Below are 8,393 nucleotides of genomic sequence, written 5' to 3'. Positions count from 1 at the left end.
GTGGTTGAATAATATGTTCAAATTGTAATTTCATACTCAGTCATGTTTATTCATTTCATATCATATCTCAATCTCTATTTCTATTTATTAAAACATCATATTCTCATTTTGGGCTGATTATCATGATTTCTAAGAGCCTGAGAGACTGGCGAGGTTGATGACTGAGTGAGGCCGAGGGCCTAATTGTGAGGATATTATGGGATCGGGCTGCACGCCGCATCATGTTTCATTGATTTATGCCATGATTGGCTTGATATAGCGCTTGGGCTGAAGGAGCCCCTCCGGAGTCTGTACACATCCCTAGTGAGCGCAGGTACCTACTGAGTGCGAGTGCTGAGTGCTAGTGATGAGTGACTGTGAGGAATGAGCAACTGTGAGGAAAAAGTGACTGTGAGGAAATAGAGACTGTGAGGTTGGAGTGAATGGGAGGATTGGGTGACTGCTACTCTAAGATGATGCATTGATTTCATTATTTGCTGCATTTCAGCTGTCATATCTCACTATTTTGGAAATTTTGGAAAAACATTATTTTCTGTTTCAGTCAAAGTTGATATGAAATTTCTGTGAAATCTTAAATGTTGAACTTGAGAGCATGCCTATCCTTTTTTGTTGGAAAGTACTATATTTGGACTTAGCTGAGAAGCTCGTCACTACTTTCATTTCTTTATTTATTATTGTTACTTACTAAGTTGGTTGTACTCATACTATACCCTGCACTTCGTGTGCAGATCCTGGTGATCCCGGACACAGTGGGTGTTGATTCTTTCGCACACTTGATTTTTTCGGAGATTCAGAGGTAGCTGCTATGTTTCGCAGATCTTGTCTCTCCTTCCCTATCTTTTTGTTTATTGTATTTGGTCTCAGATTATTATAGACCGGGTTTTCCAGACTTGTAATGTATAGATAATCATGTACTAAGTGACACCGAGTTTTGGGAGTAAATTTATATTAAGTATTAGTGGGAGTTATCCCCTTAAATTAATTATTATGTTTTCAGTATTTAAAATAAATTGTGGGTTATTGATGTTGTCGGCTTGCCTAGTATCGAGATAGGCGCCATCACGACGGGTGAGATTTTGGGTCGTGACAAGTTGGTATCAGATCCTAGGTTACATAGGCCTCACGAGTCATGGGCAGGTTTAGTAGAGTCTTGAGGATCGGTATGGAGACGTCTGTACTTATCCTCGAGAGGCTACCGAACCTTTAGGAAAATTTCAGTTTCTTGTATTCTATCGTGCATAATTGATTCATCTTGGAACATAATTCTTTGAATTCCTTCCACACATTCGTGTGCGCATATGAGCGCTCAGTATCAGCTGTGTATCACTGGCTTGTGATTCGATGAACGAGGTTCGAGATGAGTATTCTATGATTTTTTGATGGGCCAGTCTGGAGGACTTGAGGCTAGAGTTAGACCGCAACTTAAGCTCAGAAGTTTCGGTTGTGAGAATCTATGTAATTGGACTTATACGTTCGGTAGTATTCCTATGAGTGGAATTTGTGGCTCGATGAGCGGTTGAATAACTATATAATAAGTATGATGTGAATGCAGGATGTGTTCAGATGGGTTGAATGAGACAAATAAAATTTACTTGTGACTCAAGATTTTGCTATTGGGTACTTGATTCCTGTTTTGATGTGACGTACAGTCTTGAGTTATGAGTGCATTGAGGGATCTGTCATGCTGTTTAATTGTAGGGCGAAGTAGATTTTCATGTCGTGTTAATGAGTTCAAACTCAGAAATATTAAGTGATTCCATAGTAATTGTGGCTATGAAAGGGTATAGCAATATGCCAATCTGAGGCTAAGTAGGTAGGTTATCTCCTGCGGAGTAATCTACATAGGTGTGTTCCTTATAATGTTGAGTGGAGAGTTTCTTTTCTACTAGCTAGGCGTATGTGTTGAGATTTGAATTTGAATCCTGTTGAGAAAGTTGACTTGACTGTCACGAGAATAAATGCGAACTTGCGGATGATTGATGTATTTTATGGTGAGTGTTGCGTAAGCTTGAGAAGAATTTTCTTTGAACTAACTGTAGTATTATGGCAGTAATACAGTATGATATTGTGAGTTATGGAGTGTTTTGTTGTATGGATTTAAGCCAAATGGGGGAGCCTGCTATTGGCAATTCAATTTCATGGATATATGTTAAATTTTAGTTTTGGTCTGAGGCATACTTGTGGGTTAGTTATGACTTGCAGAGGTGGAGATCGAGGATGACTCGGGTAAGGAAATTCCTGGATACGGTTTACATCGCACTTTATGAAAATATATAAATTATGGAATGATTAAGTTGTTATTTTAAAGGATGTAGTGTGCACGAAGTATGAATTTGATTTTTCGTGTTAAGGCAAGGTTACTTCTTTGAGTATTGATTGTGCTAAAGAAGCACGTGTCTTTCGGCCCATTTGGGCGGAGCAAAGTAGATTTGAGCAGAGTGGATGACTCTCGAGAGGGTTCTAATGGATTCAAAATGTATATGTGGCAATTGAAAATTTTTCGAATTTGTATATCACTAGAATCAGTTACTTACACTGGATAGTATCGGGATGTGCGATAATTCTGTTTGACTATGGATTCTACATCTCAGTATAAGAAAGGAAAGAGGAACAATTTTAAATTCACATAAGGTCCTTAAGAGTGGGTGTCTCGGTTGTGGTATTTATGGAGGTGCCTAAGAAGAATGCAGTGGCTTATGGGACTTAGGGCGGTGTAGTTTTATGTTGGGATGTCTTGTAGTGAGCTTTGGGTATGGATCGTAGTGTTCTGACAAGGAGAAGTTTCAACTTGAGGGTAATTCACAAGAAACTCGAAGAAAATAGGACAACTGGGTAGTAGCTAGACCAGTATGGTAATGGTATGTTCGGTTCTTTTAGGATAATTATGATGTGGTGAGACTTTACAGATATTTTGGTGGAAATATTCTTGGGTTTAGTGACCTGCGTGGCTTGGTCGAGTTAGAGGAATTCAGTTTTGATAGCTTGGTTATGTACAAATGGATTTGAAAGTGTTCTTGATGGTTTCTACCATGGTTTGAACTAGATATTTTCTACCGGTGTGGGACACATGTTGTGCATTTTGAATTCCTCATGGACGAGAGCAAATGGAAGGTTTCTAATTGATCGGGTATGTAATATGCTGGTGACTCAGAGTTAATAAGGAGATTCTCGTGCTTGTCACATGATGGCATAATAGATGTGGTGTAATATGCGGGATTAAAACTTACATGTACAAGGTGGCAGTTTATTGTGGAAAGCAAGACCACGAATTATTGACAGAATGGTCAATTTCAGATGTTTAGACGGATATTATAACAACTCGGTAATCTCTAAGAAGGGTGTGCATTTCAAAAGGGGCATTGTGTTTTGACTTTCGGATGTCATCGGTATTATGATACTCACCTGGTTAATAGACTGATGATATTCCAATTATTGCTATGTGGCACGGGAGGAAATGTGTAAGTATTCCTCATGGGATGATTGTGCGTGAAAGATGTGTTAGTCATTCGAGTGCTGGAGTTGGGACCATTCACGGTGATTCCTGTATTCTATGAATGTGGAGACTGGGGGTTATCAGAAGCATATTGTCGAAAGTCGAATTTGTGGGAAGTTTGATCGGGGGGTTGCCTTTTTGATATCGGGGTCAGAATTGGTTTCTGAAAATTATAATAGGTTCGTTATGTCATTTATGTCTTGTGTGCAAAATTTGAGGTTAATCGGACTTGATTTGATAGGTTCCGCCGTTATTGGTGGAAACTTGAAAGTTCAAAGTTCATTAGGCTTGAAATGGGGTATGATTCGTGGTTTTAGCGTTGTTTGAGGTGATTTGAAAACTCCACTAAGTTCGTATGATGTTTTAGGATTTGTTGGTGTATTTGGTTGGGGTCCCGGGGGCCCGAGTGAGTTCCGGGATGGTTTCAGATCATTTTTCCTTGTTTTGCAACTGCTGGAACTGGTGTCTGGTACTGTTCTTCACGAGCACGAAGGGTCTCACGCGTTCGCGAAGAAGGATTTTGGGCTGCTGGGATTTACCCATCGCGAACGCGATGAAAGAGACACGAACGCGAAGAAGAGACTGGGGAAGCCTACGCAAACGCGAGTGGGCGGACGCGAACACGAAGAGGAAATGGAGCTGGGGGCCTGCCTGGCGTTAAGCCTTCACGAACGCACCTCGTGTATCGCGAATGCGAAGGGCAGAGGTAGGAAGGCATCGCAAACGCGATAAAGAGGTCGCAAACGCGAAGAAGGAACCTTGGCAGCACATTTTTTGTGCTCCGCGAACGCAAAGCTATGGTCGCGAACGCGATGAAGGCATTTCTGGCAGAATTAAAAGTTCCAAAACGGGGGTTTTGAGTTCATAACATAAAAATCGAATTGGGGGCTCGGTAGAAGGAGATTTTTGGAGAGATTCTTGCGTGGATATTTGGGATAATTGATTCTTATCCAGTTTTAGTTAATTTCCATGATTATGCCTTTGAATCCATCATTTAATGGGTGAATTAAATTGAAAAATTTAGAAAACCCTCTTGGTTTAATTTGAAGATTTGAGGGTTGAGTTGAGGTCGGATTTTGATAAAATTAGTATGGTTAGACTCGTGGTTGAATGGGTTTTTGGATTTTGTAACTTTTCTCAGGTTCTGAGATGTGGGCCCCACGAGCGAATTTTGAGCTAAATTTCGGATTTTGATGAAAAATTAATATTTTCTTATGGAATTAATTCCAATAAATTTGATTGACTGAATCGAATTATTTGTGGCTAGATTAGAGGCGTTTGGAGTCCAATTCAAGAGGCAAAGACATTGCAGAATAAAGAACTATACGGTTTGAGGTAAGTAGGAGTTCTAAATTTGGTCTTAAGGGTATAAAACCCCGGATTATGTGTTATATAATTGGTTTTGAGGTGACGCACATGCTAGGTGACGGGCGTGTGGGCGTACACCCTAGGAATTATGACTTGGTCAAATTCCATGGAACTGTATAGTTGTATAATCAATTGATACCAGTACATTCTCTATGTGCTTAGAGAAAATTGAGTTGAGACTCGTATTATACATCATGCTTAGACATATGATGTTATTATAGGTACCCACTGGGGTCATTTTTGTGGTTGAATAATATGTTTAAATTGTAATTTCACACTCAGTCATATTTATTCATTTCATATCATATCTCAGTCTTTGTTGCTATTTATTAAAATATCATATTATCATTTTGGGCTGATTATCATGATTTCTGAAAGCTCGAGAGACTGGAGAGGTTGATGACTAAGTGAGGCCGATGGCCTAATTGTAAGGATATTATGGAATCGGGTTGCACGCCGCAGTATGTTTCATTGATTTATGCCATAATTGGCTTGATATAGCGCTTGGGCTGAAGGAGCCCTTTCGGAGTCTGTACACACCCCCAATGAGTGTAGGTACCTACTGAGTGCGAGTGCGAGTGCCGAGTGATGAGTGAATGTGAGGAATGAGCGACTGTGAGGAAAGAGTGATTGTGAGATTGGAGTGAATGGGAGGACTGGGTGACTGTTACTCTGAGAGGATGCATTGATTTCATTATTTGCTGCATTTCAGTTCTCATATATCACCATTTTGGAAATTTCGAAAAAATATTATTTTATGTTTCAGGAAAAGTTGATATGAAATTTCTGTGAAATATTAAATGTTGAATTTTAGAGCATGCCTACCCTTTTTGTTGGAAAATACTGTATTTGGACTTAGTTGAGAAGCTCGTCACTACTTTCAGTTCTTTATTTATTATTGTTACTTATTGAGTTGGTTGTACTCATACTGCACCCTGCACTTCATGTGCAGATCCAAGTGATTCCGGACACAGTGGGTGTTGATTCTTTCACACAGTTAATTTTTTCGGAGATTCAGAGATAGCTACTATGTTTCGCAGACCTTGTCTCTCCTTCCCCATCCTTATTTTATTGTATTTGGTCTCGGATTATTATAGACTGGATTTTTTAGACTTGTAATATATGGATGCTCTTGTACTCAGTGACACCGAGTTTTGGAAGTAAATTTATATTCAGTATTGGTGGGAGTTTTCCCCTTAGATTAATTATTATGTTTTTAGTATTTAAAAGAAATTGTGAGTTATTTATGTTGTCGGCTTGCCTAGTATCGAGATAGGCGCCATCACGACAGGTGAGATTTTGGGTCGTGACAACCTACGTATGACTCGTAACACCTATGAACCTAAAGCTCTGATACCAACTTGTCACGACCCCAATTTCCCTCTGTAGGATGTCGTGATGGCACTAGGTAAGCTATCACGACATCCTACGGAGGAAAATTGGGGTCGTTATACTTGTGGTCTTAAAAACTTAAGGGGTAAAAGTTTTGTGGGGCCATGCGATTTGTGTGGTTATAAAAACTTCTCATTAAGGGTAAAATGGATAAAATAAAGAGTTTAAAGTTTAATTATTTTCAAATTTAGAAATGTGTCATTTATTTTGGAATATACTAAAAAGGAAAGTAGCTCATCTAATTTGAAACCGAGGGAGTAGTAAGTTATTTTTTCTATTGCTATTTGTGTAATCTTTGTGGTCCATATTTTCTCTTGATTCCTTTTCTTCTTTTTTGATTTTTCCTATTCTGTCTTCGTCCAAATTATTAGATCTACTCGTGTTGTGGCTCTATCAAACATTGAAATCTCTTATGATGAATTATTTATTTGTTCAATTTTAACGAAAGAAACCAAAACTGCACTTGGTTTTGTAGCCCACAAAAAATTATTATCTATACTATATTAAAAACACGAAAGCTCTTAGCAAAATGTCGCTCGTCTTTTTTACCCTTTTAAAATAGATTTCGCGTTAGACAATATAGTCGTTTTAACTATTTTTCTTTTGATTTAGGGATGGTCATTTAACTTTTACTCTAATATTTAGAACTTTCAAATCAATTAAAATTTTACGAATTAAATCTTTTCTTATTTAATTTGAATTATATAAAATTTTCTAATATTTAGGAAGTTAATTTACCCGAGATTTTCTGTCATTAAAATTTCTCATCCTAGACTATCCAACTTAGTCTAGAATACTTTTACCAATACAATCTATCAAATAATATTTGAGACTTATTCTCTGCTAGGAATTTGAGGTATTAACTATGATAAGGCACTGTAACCCTTACTCTGAGAAATAACTTGAGCTGGCAGAAGGCTTTTGCGTGTATTTTTTTGTTTAATTCTTCCGAATTTAATAATAATAATAATAATAATAATTATTACTATTATTAGAAATGATAATGATTAATAATTAGAACAAATTACTAACCGAATATTTACGAATACAAAACAAAGAGAGAGAAAGAGGAAGAAAAGTGGTTGAGAAAGTCAATAACACTTATGTTTTTACAAACACAAAGATTCAAAAGCGAAATATTAGATATTAACAGAAGCAAATATCAGATTAATTTTTTTACTCTTTGAAAATATAATTCTTATAGGATAAAATAATTATTATTATTTAAAACTACAGACAAACTAATATGAAGTATTTTAATCAAAAAAATGTAAACTATTTTCTTTAATGTTGAAAATAGATAATTAAGTTTTTAAATTAACTAATTAGCAAAAAACCCCAATATTTTTAGTTTTCAAATTTATCTTATAAGTAAAATTATTTTCAAACTGATAGAACTCATAAGATACATAAATTTGTTTCGATAAGAAGACCATTAAAATTAAAAGAAATTAAAAAATAGAGGAAAATTTGTTAACTACCCTTCCTCCGTTAACTACCTCCCCTATGAACACATTTTATTGCTACCTCACCATTTCACCCCGTTTGCAGCTACCAAGTTCAATGACTTTGAAGTTCTATCATTATTTTGAAGATTTCGCTGCTTCAACTTCCTCTTGCTTTTCAAAATACCTATTGCTTCTTAGGCCGACCCTAGAATTATACATATATTTCACTTGACCTTACAATTTTATGTTTTATTTTGCATTTCATTGTGTTGTCGCTGAATTTGTAAGACCTATTTAGGAAAAATTTAGTAGCACTTTTATATTAACATAAAACATAAAGAGAGAGAAAATAGTAACCTTCTAGAAACGTGGTTGAAGAGAAAGAAACAAAAAAAGAGTTAACTCTGTGTATAGGTTATTTTACTTTCTCACCATGGTCAATTTTTAAACCTTAAACTAGTTTGACTTTACCTTTGCTTAGTTTTTATATTAAAAAAATGTATTTTCGTTTGTATAAGAATGAATTGTGAATAGAAAAATCAAAATATTCTCAGTTCACATTGTTTCATATTATCTTTAGTTGTTAGCATTTCTTTTAGTATAGTTTGTTTGTATATCTATCATTTGTGATTTTTCTTCAAATGAAAGGGAAAGAAAGGTTGTGGGTAAGGGATGAAAATGAGAGTAGAATG

This window comes from Nicotiana tabacum, chromosome 14, assembly GCF_000715075.1.
Source record: "Nicotiana tabacum cultivar K326 chromosome 14, ASM71507v2, whole genome shotgun sequence".
NCBI lineage: Eukaryota > Viridiplantae > Streptophyta > Magnoliopsida > Solanales > Solanaceae > Nicotiana > Nicotiana tabacum.
Note: the sequence above shows the minus strand (reverse complement) of the source record.